The sequence below is a fragment of the Gavialis gangeticus genome, unplaced genomic scaffold (assembly GCF_001723915.1).
Source record: "Gavialis gangeticus isolate Ggan-Ray unplaced genomic scaffold, GavGan_comp1, whole genome shotgun sequence".
In the NCBI taxonomy this organism is placed as follows: domain Eukaryota; kingdom Metazoa; phylum Chordata; order Crocodylia; family Gavialidae; genus Gavialis; species Gavialis gangeticus.
The window spans coordinates 184,494,580-184,508,387 of NW_017729022.1; positions in this window are offsets into that span (position 1 = coordinate 184,494,580).

Consider the following 13,808-nt stretch of genomic DNA (forward strand, 5'->3'; position numbering starts at 1 on the left):
TTTTTAATGAGAATGGGGTGAGAGACAGTGTCGAAGGCCTCCCTAAAGTCCAGAAAGACTATGTCCACTGCTACCCCTGCATCTAAGGATTTGGTGACCTGGTCATAGAAGGCCACCAGGTTGGTCTGACAGGACCTGCCTCTAATGAACCCGTGCTGGTTGCCCCTAAGCATAACCTCCCCCGATGGCCCCTCGTGGACATGCACCAGGATAATTCTCTCAAAAAGCTTACCCAGGAGTGAGGTAAGACTAACTGGCCTATAGTTTCCTGGGTCCTCCTTCCTCCCTTTTTTGAAGATGGGAACCACACTGGCCATCTTCCAGTCCTCTGGCACCACACCAGAGCACCACGAGTGCTTGTAAAGCCGTGCCAGGGGTCCCACAATGACCTCTGCTAATTCCCTCAGCACTCTGGGGTGGAGATCGTAATACACATTAAAATAGGCTGATGTGCATTAAATATCACTTAAAAACCAAGGGCATTGATACACGTACATTTTTGTGCTTGGATATGCTGGAGATCTAGCATGTCAGAGCTGACACGAATGGCACTGCGTCACTCGCAGTTGTATAAGTGGCAAAATATGCATTAGCACAGAGAAAATGGTGGCGGTGTGCTTTTGAACTAAAACACCTTCTATGTGTTTTAGTTCAAAAGCAGACCACCACCATATTCTGCACTCTGTTGCGCATTTCACTGTTTATACAACTGACGTAGCGCCGGGAGCTTTTCAGAGCGCCTAGTGCTGTGGTGCTTGCATATGTAAAAATGTCCCATGCTCTTTAGTTAATTTGCATTAAGACAGGCTAATGAGCATTTTCCTGGTACTTCACAATGGAGGTAATAGATTTAACGAGCATTAACTAAAGCATGTTAATGCTTATATAGACATGTCTAGTGAGTGGTATGCAGTGACTTTTGTAACATCAGGATCAGATCATTTGAGTGCAGGCACTAGAACAGTAGCAAGCTTATGCCTAGAGATAACATTGGAAGAAATCTCATTACTCCATTTCCCTGAATGAAAGAAACTACTGCAGGTTAGTTTTTATTTACCAGAGGGTCTGGTAAACTCATGGGGTATGTGCACTCAATCCATTTGCACTGACTAGCTGTTGGGTGGCAAATAACTTCCCTAGTTTACATCAGGATAACTTGTTTGTATGCACATGCCCTCCCTTTCATTCTGTAAGAGGACATTAAGCCATTTAAGTAATATAGCAAGGTAGAGAAATATTAGAATCCAGGGAGAAATCAATAATGGTAGCAACACCTAAAGAGAAGATCACTGTTAAAGGGGTGAGCCATAGCCAGCAAAAGACTGGATGAACCCCTGTCATCAATGTACACTGCAGTATTTACATATGCAGCATTTTTAATTGTAGTAAGGGATGGTGGTCCTTCAGTGAATGCAAGAAAGAGAGACCAACATAATTATCCAAGAAGTCTTACAATTGCAGTTTTACAGAGGACAGTCATTTTGGAAAGTAAAATATTGTTGCATGTATCGAATGGAAAAGTTTCTTATGTTTGAAAAATTGTGAAATTTTTGTTTAGAAATGAGCAACCTTTGCTTTAAAAACTAGTCTATTTTCATTTGAAATCTCACAGGAACACTTTTTTTTTTCCTGAGTTCATACAACTCAGTGAAATTTTCAGGGTGTGTAGACCTGTTTTCAAATGTGTAATGATATATTGAAAAACCAGGCCCAAAATGTTCTTGAATGTTGTGACTAGTTCTGCATAACATTATTAGGATTTATAGCTTTAACACCATATCACTGTTCTCTAGCACTTGAGCTACAACACTCATTCCATTAGCTGACAGCATTTGTGGGTTGATATTCTCTATGAAGTCAGGACCCACACTTAAAAAGCATTTATTTAAGGTATTTGTTTTAGACATTTAACAGTTCTCTCTTGAATGTTCAGTATTGGTATGACTGCATGTTGTGGAAAGCTTTGTTTTTAAAGTGAAATGGCCCTCATAATGGCCCTCATAATGCTGGTGATTTATTATTTGTACCTGAGTCACCCAGGAAGCTCTGAGTATGGAGAAGGACAATACTATGCTAGGCACTGTACAAGCATAGAAGAGAAAGATGGTCCCTGCTCCAATGAACTTACAGTCTAAAGGGGAAATTACATATTGCACTTAGACTTTACTAAATGTTAGGCATGTTAAGCAGTGTGAAAGTTAGAATATTCTGTGAACAGTTACACATTAAGGATTAATACCATTTCTTGTCTGCACAGCTCTGACTTGCCACTAGAGAGCTGGCAGGCATGGCAGGGCTAGGAGCCATGACACCTGGGTTTTATCACTGTCTGTGTAGCGGGGCACTAGTAGTGTCGCATCCTGGGATGCTGGAGGACTTCAAATTGTTTTTTTTTAATTCTGTGGAATAGACTAAAGTTATCGTCACATGAGCTAGGTAGTGAGATCCAGAGGTAATCCTCACCTGAAGTGGCATAACTTTGAGAATCTCAGAGGGCATTTAGCATGGGTTAATGAGCTTTAGCATGTGAATGCTTATGCTTTATTTGTCCTTGGTATGGTTTAAGTGTAACATGTAACTTCATCTTAAGTAGAATCCTGACCTAGCAAGCTGCTCTATGCAAGCAACTCTCTGGTATAGCACCCCATTGCTATGAATGTTTAGGGCCCATCTGCAGGGAATCACTTGCAGGACCAGGCTATTACATTAAAAACCATGGTCCTGTCACTATATTCTCAATATGCTCAAAACCCTCTTGGGATTTTGGGGCATTCCCAGTAATGTATGATTGGGCTGTATGTATAGAAATTAAATTACAGTTCACTGTACACAGCGAAAGTTGATTGGTTAAAGTTTGCAATAGTTTCCTTGGAAAGATGGCAATTTTAAACAAATTTGAATGGAAGTGCTTGATAATCATCTCAGTAAAGTTATAGACCCAGCTGGAAGGACTGAATTTTTTTTTCTCTAGAAATGAGAAAAAAATGCTCATAATAATCTGTATTTTTTCTCCTCCAAATGTCTGACATTTTAGTTTCTTTTAGAGATCACCCCGGTAAGCTGTTTTTCTACAAGGGCAGAAGAATGTAGAGGTCTCTGTGTTGTTTGGCCTCACACAGCTCTTCATATAAACTGTTGTTTTGTTCCCTTGGGAAATGTGCTATTTCCATGTATTTGTCCTGTGTTTCACTTCTTTTCTTCTTCTCTTCTCTTTCCTTCTCTCTCTCTCTCTCTCTCTCTTTCACATCAGAGGTAGCAATCCTACTGCTATTAGCAAGATGTCTATTATAGTGTCATTAAAAAAGCTATAGTCAGAGCATGGAATGACTCACATCATGGAGGAGTTAATAATTCACTGTAATAAAAGTATAAAGTTTTATGATAAACCACTCTCAGGGGAGTTAAATATAATCCTTAGCGGGTCACACACTGACTACAAAGCTTACATTTGTAATGGTAATTTGAATTTACTACATTGCCTTTAGTTTTTAAGCGTTTGTATGTCATTAGACCTTATAAATTGATTTATATGTTCAACTCCAGTATAATTCTACATAAAGGTACAATAAATTTTATGGATTATAGATATGGCATCTAAAACATTTTAGAAAAATAATTTTTATTAAATTCACTTAAATGGCGGTGATGAACAGAGACAAGAATGCCAAGGATTCTAAACTTCTGAGAAGAAAATGAGACGGGAAGGGAGCTGCAGGTGTTTTTAGAGAAAAAGGGAGGTAGTTGATTTCCCTGTAACTTGTCACCCTCCTTCTCATTAAAGGCTCAATTACATAAAGTGCTAAATGCTATAGCTGCCATTTCTGTAATGCAGTGGGAGTTGTGAGTACTTTGCACCTCTCAGGATGAGGCTCTACACAAGAATATCTCAGGCTTCTCTTTGACATGTGCCTTGCTATTGTTTCCACATATTCTGTGGGACTTCAAAGCTCTGGTTAATGCACTGTTGATGACTTCGCTTATAAAATGATGATTACCTGCAGAAAATGGACTCTACCTATCATTTGTACGATAAACAAAACATTCTACATCTCCAGGCAAACGGAGAGTCCAATACTATGAGATGCTGAAGTCTTTCACCCAGGGCTGATGCTCCTTCTGCTCACATTGGTGGAAATCAGGAACAACTCCATTGCAACTGATGTAGAAGGAACATCAGCCTGGTTGACTTCTGCAGTAGGTGAGAGGGACCCCACACTCCACTGGATCATGCACAGAGACAAAAGTGACTTCTGCAGTGCTGGACATCCATGTAGGCCCTGAGAAAGCAGACTTGTTAGTGAGGTATCTTAAGGAATTATTTTAAACATTTCTTCTTCAAAGATGAGACAGTCAGAGCCATACATGCACTATTGGTGGAGCCATACATGCACCATCAGTCCATGTCATCACTCTGCATCAAATTCAAATTTGATGTCCCTCCCAGCTGTAGGCCATAGCTGCCAACTGTTTGAGGATGGCATCTCCACAATGCTTTACCTTCCCTGCACTCTTTCTCTGAAAAATAAAGGTAGAATGAATGAGTTAGGAGAAACATAAAGTTATTTTCCTTTTGTGGGATTCTGTTCAATAAACACAAACATATACATGAGAGGTCATTAAAAAAGCCAGTCATAACATTCCTGCCTTTGTATAATTTCAGCAAAGCTAGGTAGAAGCAAGGAATTCGTTGTTTTCCTTCCCATTTAGCAGATTCTGTTAAGATCCCTCACTGGCTCCCATCCTGTTCAAACTTTGTTTACATTTTCCAGGGAGCTTTTTGGTCCCTGGAAGCAATCTGAGGGGTGGAGGGAGGGCAGGGAAAGAAAAAAAAAACTTGATAAACTTTGCCGTCTATTTTTAAGTGGTTTTAAATAATCAGGCAGCTTTTTAATGCTGCTTTTCTTAATGCTGGTATAATTTCAGTGCTGATCTTCAAAACCCTTTTGTCTAATCCTGTATGTAAGCTTTCCCATAACAAAACTTAAAAAGATCCTTACACTCCCCAGTGGGTAGTTATCCTTATATTCCCTATAGCACTCACACATTAGCAAAGCTTTATCCCATCATCATACACAGCTTTTTGTTTTTGAAAGCATTGAGGTAAATCTCAGGTGGCATCCTGCACTCAGTGGGTGTGTCACTTATTAAATGACCCAGCCAGCTGGACAGGTTTACATACAATTTACTGGAAATGTATTAAATCTGTCTTGGGAAATGATTCTTTAAAATGTTCTCACTGGCAGTGCAGAACAGATTAAGACCTTGGCATGAAACAAGAAAAATGAAATAATTTTTAAAAGCTTGATGTTAAAATAATGATAATAGGCCTGACTTAAAACAACCCAGTTATGGACATCTAGATTTTGCTGGTGCTCCACCCTTGATTTAACCCCACTATAATTCAGAAGCTGAAGTCAACTCTGGCAGAAACACATACTCTTTTCCCATCATCACCAAAATTGCTCATGCAAACACAAGGTTACATAGGCAATATAGATATAATGGGGAAGCAAATGCTTGGGCTCAGTTTTTGAAAATGTAGTAATTTGCTTGATTTTAGCTTAATTATTTTTGGTGCACCAATCTTACTTCTTAAATTCCACAGAATTAAAAGAGAGTAAAGACATCATTTTCTATGCCATCTCAGGGTGAATGCCTAAATTTCACGAGTCAGTGGAGAACTTTACCATCCTTTTGTCAAATATGTAGCTAGTTGTATATATTATTGAGACTGCTATTTTGATTTCTGTCTTTTTTATCTGTACTTCTATGTGACTGTCATGTTTGATTTTATCTGAGTAGTGATGCACTGCTTTTTAGTGTTATCCTAAGAGAAGTCATCTATAGAGGTAGATTATCTGGTGATTAGAACAGGAGATTGCACATTTGGTTATTTCGAGTTTTATTCCCAAGTGTAATGCTAACTTGTGTGATTGTGACCAAGTCATTTTTGGGGTAGGAATCAAAGTACAAAAAGTAGTTTGGTGTCCAGCTGATAGTGTAAGTCACCCTTGCTTGTCTGCCTTTGAAAAATAATCATTCCCCTAAGTTGTCCGCATCTTAAATAACAGTTTGATATGAGTAAAAAAAAGAGGGGAGAGGGGACATCATTTAACTTGCCCACACCAAAATATGAATTTTTGGAATGGATTAGGAATAGCAATGCACTGTGTGGGACCTGTGGCTTGACACTGCATGCTACACTGCCGGTACACACATTTATAAGATGGCTCCTGAATAATCAAGGTAAGGATAAGTACCAGAAGAATTGGAAGCAATTGTTAGCTTCAGTGTCTAATATTCACAGAAAACAGTTTTCTGATACATCCTCAAACGTTCAGCCCTTACCAACTAAACTCAGATAAACCTTTTCTCTTTTTCCAAATATACAATTTGAAAATGAAAGGTAATAACTGACAATATACAAATACTGAAATTCTTCACAGATTAAGTGATCCTTGCTAAGGATTATGAAGAGAGCCAAGCAAGACAGAGAGTGAGAGAGGGAGAGACCTTGTACAGCAATAAGCATTTGCAGAAAATAGTTTTTTCTATATGCTGGACTTTAAAGCTGTTATTGAAAGAATGGATTTAAAATCACAATGAATGTCAGGAAGTGGGTTCTTGTTGGGAAGCAGGGTGAGGAGGAATGGACCTGTGAGGGTTTGCAAATGGTGTGTAAATCCTTCAAAGGTTGACAGCAGATACATTTCTTCCTCAAAGTTGTGAAAGTTTGAAATCCTCAGGGTTTTTTGTGCAGCATTTTAGCTCTGGTAGACAGGTTCTTGGTGATCCTCTCCTCATGACTGCAGGCACATTTTGAAGTGAAGTCTTCAACCACTGTTTAACAAGTCAATAGTAATTATTGTTTAGTACTAGATTATAGACAGGCTTATGGAATTAAACAGAGCCATTTGAATGTCATTACAGCTGGCAAAGAGTTAATGACAGCAAGCTGAGATGAAGTAGTTACTGCCTAGACTGATTTACTATTTTATTTCTGTGGTGTCTGAAACTCTAATAAATCATTTTACTTTTATCTTGATAGTTAATTCTTTCATTAGGAAAATTAGGAGGTTCATTATAATGTTTGTCATGATCTGGGAAGCTTTTTAACATTTTTTTTGCATTATATAGTCAGTTCACTTCTGCCAAGTTTTCATATCTTTTTTCAGACTTCCTAAACAAATTCTGTATTAGGGGAACATGCTGCAGGACCAGCACGGAAGACTCGCTACCTCTTTTAGAGGTTCTGCATCCACATCTCACTTCATTTTCAAGGGCGATTGGGGCTCTTCTGTACCCTGAAAACCAGGCTCTTTCCTTAGGTTAATAGATTTTAAGACCCAAAGGGACCATTATGATTAGCTGCTCTGATCCTCTGTATTATACAGATTGAAGAACTTCAGCTAATAATTCCCATGTTAAGCTAGCCCCCTATATTAAATGAACAGGTGCAACCATCATTCAATACACTCTCACTAGATCTGGACAGAGAAGGGGGACATCTAATAATTTAATCTTCTTGCCCATTTAGTCTTTTGCTTCATGACTGAGATAATCAAGCATTATGTCAGCTGATCTGATTGCTTTTTGTTCGGAACTGTGCTGAGAACTGTATACTTATTTGAGATAGACTGTGCCTCTTAGAAGTACTTCAGACTACCTGGTTCAGCTCTACCCAGGGCTGGTAATAGTTACAACTTGTACTTATTGCTGACCCATTGCTGGCTTTGAACTAGTAACCTTAAAGTAGAAGACTCTATTTCCTATTACACATCTCCAGTCTTCCCTTGTTTTTAGTGATAAAACACTGACGTTTATTGAAAATGTGCAATGAACTATAGAGGGTACACGAATTAAATGATGGATGTGGGCATGCAGTGGTTTGAGAAGGGGAGCCTCCTTTTCCCCTGGCCCAGCCTACAAAAGGCTGACTAGAATTCCAGCCCAAGGACTGTGGCCAAGATGGTTACCATAACAGTTAGAGTAAAGGTCTCAAAGTGCTTTTTTATAATGGTGGTTCTCAACCTTTTTCATACCGGGACCCATTTGCAAAGATCGATGGCTTATCCTGACCTACAGCTCCCTGGCCCTGCCAGTGCCTGACCCACAATACCCTGCCCCCCTGTGCTGCCACAGCCTCAGCACCTGGCAACGTTCCCCCAGTGCCAACAGGCACCTGCCACCCCCACACCCATCCCCTCCACACACGTACACACACACGCATGTACACACCACCCACCCTGCCTGACAGTCCCCAAGCCCTGGTCCTCCAATCAACCCTCACTCCCCATACACTTACCTTCACCCAGCTGCTGGGGTTGCTCCCACGACTTTGCCTTGCTGTATGCTGGCTATGCCCTCTGGGCTGGTCCCTCTGGGTAGGGATAGACATTACACATAAAATGGCTTAAGTGATCAGAAACTGGTTAAACCTATAAGAGAACAGACATTCAGTGCACATAAACCAGTTTGAAAATGCCTGAAACCAGTTTGAGATAACTCTGGCTGAATGTAGTATTAGATTTAACTGATTTGGGTCTAACCGGTTTATGCAATGTCTGCCCAGACACCATCCTGGTTTAACTTAAACCAGAGTCCCCCAGCATCCCAGATGCTTTGGAGTCCTGGGAAGGGCTTTCTGCTCCAGAGCTGGGCTGGCCCTGCCCCTCTGCTTCCTGGCTGGAGGTCCAGCAGAGACTGCAGGCACAGCAGTATTTGCTTGGCTCCCCCATACCCCTCCCCCCCATATCCCCCGTCACCACTCTCTGCTCAGGCAGGGATTCCCCCCTCCTCTCTCCCACAGTGAGGACCATAGCCAGCATGTGGTATGCTAGGTAATGCTGAGAGGTGTCTGTGTAAGGCAGACAGGACAAAGGCAGACAGTACAGTGTCCGCTTAGGGCTTTTTGGTGCTAATCAACAGGACAGCTGGTAATGTTCTTCCCTTCCTTCTTTGGAAAAAGTTGTTTAAGAAGAGATTGAACTAATGAGAGAGGCTTCTGTTTTCTTGATGGTGTATTACGTGCTTTCTTATTAACTCCCTGCTATGCTGGTCAGGAGCAGCAAGTGTGTGTGGGGGGGGACGCTTCCCTAAGTAGAGCTTCCTGCTCAGCTCTGTGGGAGGGGAGGGAGGGTTGCTTTAGTGCCCCCCGGCTTCTAGCCTGAGCCATTGCAGGCATGTGCTGGCATTTCTTCAGTCCAGAGGGAATGTATGGGAGGTTGGAAATCAGTTCAGCCTAGCCAGGTTAGACAAGTCTGCAAAGATTGAATCAATTCAGGCTCAGGCTTTTTGAATGTGTGTCCCTAGCCTCTGTGTCTGAGAGCAGCCACATGAAGGTGTAGCTTGCTGAGGTATTTTGGTTGGGAGAGTAATTGTGGACTTGGGGTGAGTGGGGTGAACTCGAGCCGCCCTCCTGCCCTGGGATCTGATGTGGCAGCATATGACAAGTCCGAAGAGGAGGAAGTCAGGGAGCCATGCCCCTGTTGCTTCTGTTACCCAAAAGAACTGCCTCGTTGTGTGTGGCAGAATATATTGCATCCCTAAAGTGTCTGTAGTAGTTTGTTTGTTTGTTTGTTCCTTCATGCACTGGGGAGCTCTGGGAGGTATTTATGCTTCCTAAGGCTGAACAGCTTCAGTGTGCCCCCTTATGCTATGCAGAATTGTATCCTCTCTTAACAAAAGGCTGTGCCTTTAAGACAGAATCTAGTTGAAGTAATTGTTTATGAAGCCAATTTTAGTGTAATGTGCTAGTCACAGATGATTTGAAATTTTTAAATGTAATTTTTCCAAAACTTTTCCTAATTTCCAAAAATTATATGCTCACTTTAGAGGGACACCTGCATCCTCTATGAGGTCACTTTAAGATCAAATTTAATTGCTTCCTTTTATGTTAAGATATTTTATTTTAAGCATACTTTATTACTTCCACAATTAATATATCAGGTTGCAGTGCTGAAATCAGCCACATAGTACAAATTGTACAGTATGTCCTAGGAATTGTTTATTATATATATTTTTAAAAGTAACTCTTAAATAATCTTTAACCCTGATGCCATATAAAGGTGCTGAGGATCAATTATAGATAAAAAGAGGGGAGATCTCTGAGGGCTTGCATGCCTAGCAGTTTCTCTGGGTACAATTCAAGATCTGTGTATATTGGTATTTAGCTTTCCAAAGCTCAGACAAGTAGAGACGTTGTAATTGATTTTATTTGGAAGTAAGAGTTGGGGCCAAAGGGGAACTTTTGGTGTTGAGTTTTTACTTTCAACCTATATAAAGTACGCATTAATACCAGAGGTGTTTAATGGCGTTCACATTTTTTTGGACAAATGTGTGAAGGGGAGCCTCAGGCAAAGCAAACTCCACCTCTTATAACTTCAAAGGAGCTGGGAAAGATCCTTGTCCTGCCAACTCATCCTTAATTGGCCTATGCTGCAAGAAGCAATTAAAACTAAGGGCCTGATTCATAAAAAATGTACATTCCATTTATGTGTCTGTGTGTGTGTGTGGCAGGGGGTTTCCTGTGTTTTAAGTGCAGGAGGCACATTATGTTTTTCAAAGCATCTTTTTGTAATTTACTACTCCCGCCTTTTCCTGAATCACAAATGACCTCCTCTCCTTGGCAGACCTGTGTCCCCATGGGGGGTGTAAATCCCAAAGACAAAAGGTAAAGTTTAGACAAAAAATGAGTTCCTGTATTGTGCAAACGTCCAAATAAAGGGTAGTGGCTCTGTGTCAGCAGCGCTGGCTTCTATTATCTGATTGATTTTTAGCAAGCCACTGACTTCCTAGACAGATTTAAAAAGATCTGTTCTTGCTCTGCTGACTATGCAAAGTCTGCATTTTTTGGTTGAAGAAATAAAAAAGGAACTTTAAATAGTTTGTGCAGAAAAAGATGAGTGAGTGGAAGTCCATGCTATAGCGCTTAAATCCCATCTTTTTCTCCATTCTTATGACTCTAAATTTCACTCTCCATCTCTTATTAACTTGATACCTGCATGCATTAATTTATATATAATATAGTCCTTTTTTTGCTCCATTTTCTGAGGCATAAATTATTTTTGGCTATTTTTTTTAACTCTGTAAGGGTTCGGTGTGTAATTTATGAACAAGACAGCAAAGAATACAGCTTTATTACACTCTGTTTGCTATGAAATGTTTGTAACTTTAGAATGCCTTTTGAACTAACACTTTTTCAGGTTCTGAAGCATCTTCCCTGGGACAGTTTTAAATTTCAGCAAGAAAGCCTGCTCCTTTGGGCTCTCCTAGCCAAATTTCCTAGAATATAATAAAAAGGGTACTCTAATGTGCAATGATTTTATCTCATTTCTTGTGGAGAAAAATATCAATAGTGCTACTCATTTTTTCTCGGTGGTTCCCAATTTGCCATTTAAACATGGGCCATGTATAATTTTGACACTTTTATTGGTAGTGGATAAGGCCAGAATTTTCAGAAGTGCTTGGTGCTGGCAGCTAGGGTCACACTTTCAAAAGAGCTCAGCTTCTGCTTAGACATTAAAAGGACTAACCAGCCTTTTGAAAAAAGAGCTCAGTGCCATATAAATCTCCACAGAGGAGGAAGAGGGCTGGTTTTAGGAAAGAGAGATGACCTAAAGCTTACTTTTTGGACAACAGATAGAGCAGAGTTTGGATAGCCAGTTTCAAATTTCCATGGCCTGTTGTTGCCAATTAATTGCACTGACAGATGCAGTGCCAATAAAACAAAGGTGCTCTTGTCCTAGGAATTCTGTAAAACTAGGGCTGAGGTTTTTGCTGGATAGATCTGGCTATCATTCAGATGAAACAGTGGCTTAAGGTTCACTTCTGTGTGCAAAAATTTACGCATAATTTTGTCCCTGCATTTGCACGGGTATCAGGACTGCAAATGCTTTTGTAAAGGCAGGTCCTCAGCCCTTAAAGGTGTTCCTTAACATGTAAAGAGAAAAAGGAAATTTTTAGGCAAAGGTTAATGATCAATGGAAAGGTGTTCAGTTTACGGGAGTATGAATTTGCAGCTGTCAAGACAAATTCTGAGGCTTAAAAATAATCTTACAGCTTAACTTTTCCTTTAAGATATAATAGAAGTGGAATGATTGGTCATAGAGATTATAATAGCAATCACCTCTTTAAAAATAAAAATTCAGCCATTTTATTTCAATAGTGGTGTTTGTATCTCAAGAATAGTCAAACCAAGAGTATTTTAAATGGTTTCATGAAGGAATGCTTTCAGAGAAGTTCTGGAGCCTGTTCCATCCAGTTCTATAGAGGTCAGCAAGTTTGAGGAATTACAGGCACTAAGTGAAAATGAAAACATCAAGAGGCTTGCTGTCTATCACAAGTATCACTAAATCTTTTTGAACAACCCTGGGCAGTGAATTATGGAAGCATGGAATTGACTTACAGTTTATTTCTAGTAACAGTCAGTTACTATGTCAAATCTAAAACCATTCAGAAAAGCCTATAAAAATATATGACAAACTAACCAGCAACCTCTAGATCTTTTTACATGTGTATAATTTTTAAAAAAGCATCTAGCTAGCATCTGTGGAAATGAACAGGCAGGACTTTTTTGAGAGGCTATTTTTTTTCTCACTCATGTTGTTTGGCATCACAAAAAGCCTCTGGAATAGTTGTTGCTGGAGGAAGACAATATGGTGTGTGGGCAGGAGTACAGCTCTGCAATTGCTCCTGGCTCTGCTGCCAATGCTGTTGTTCCATATTCAACACAAAGCTAATGAACATTTTCTTAACAATCCTCTGAACTTCCTTTGATAGCCTTATGGACACTTGGAAACTTTTTAGTAATGATGTTTTGGGAATTATGGTTTATAATCACAATTTAGATCTGGGAGAGCATGTGGGAGCTTGATTCTCCATTGGTCTGTCCTAAGATAGCAACCCAGTAGCATTTTACCACCATTTTGCACAGTGTAAGGCACAAGGCCCACTGTTTTCCCAATAACTGGTATTTGTTGTATTTGATTTCTTTTCTCTGGACTAAATAAGCCCAGTTCCCTCAGTCTCTCCTCATAAGTCAACTGCAAGGGAAGTTTAGGTTAGATCTTAGGAAAACTTTCTTACTAGGATGGTAGAAAGTACTGGGACAGGCTACCAAGAGAGGTGGTGGAAGCTCCATCCCTAGAAATTTTTAAGATCCGGGTAGAATCATAGGGCTGGAAGGGACCCTGAAGGATCATCGTGTCCAGCCCCCTGCATGAACAGAAAAAACATCTGGGGTCAGGTGACCCCTGCCAGGTGACCTTCCAGTCTTCTGTTGAAGACCTCTAGGGTAGATGATTGCACCACCTCTGAGGGGATCTTGTTCCATAGTCTGGACACCGTAGTTGTGAAGAAGTTTTTCCTAATGTTCAGCCTGAAACTATCTTCCAGGAGTTTGTGTCCATTGTTTCTAGTTTTCCCACAGGGCGTCCTAGTGAACAGATGTTCACCGAGCCCCTGATGTATGCCTCTGATATAGCGGTAAACCGCAATCAGGTCCCCTCTCAGCCTTCTTTCCTTTAGGTTGAAGAGTCCGAGATCCCTCAGCCTCTCTTCATATGGCTTACCGTGCAAGTCCCTGATCATATGGGTGGCCCTTCTCTGGACCCTCTCGAGCTTTAGCACATCCTTGTTGAAGTGCAGCGCCCAGAACTGGATGCAATACTCCAGCTGCGCCCACACCAATGTTGAGTAAAGTAGGCAAAGCTTTGGCTGAGATCATCTAGTTGGGGATGGTCCTGCTTTGAGCAAGTGTTGGACCAAATGACCTCCTGAGGTCCCTTCCAACCCTGATTTTCTATGAT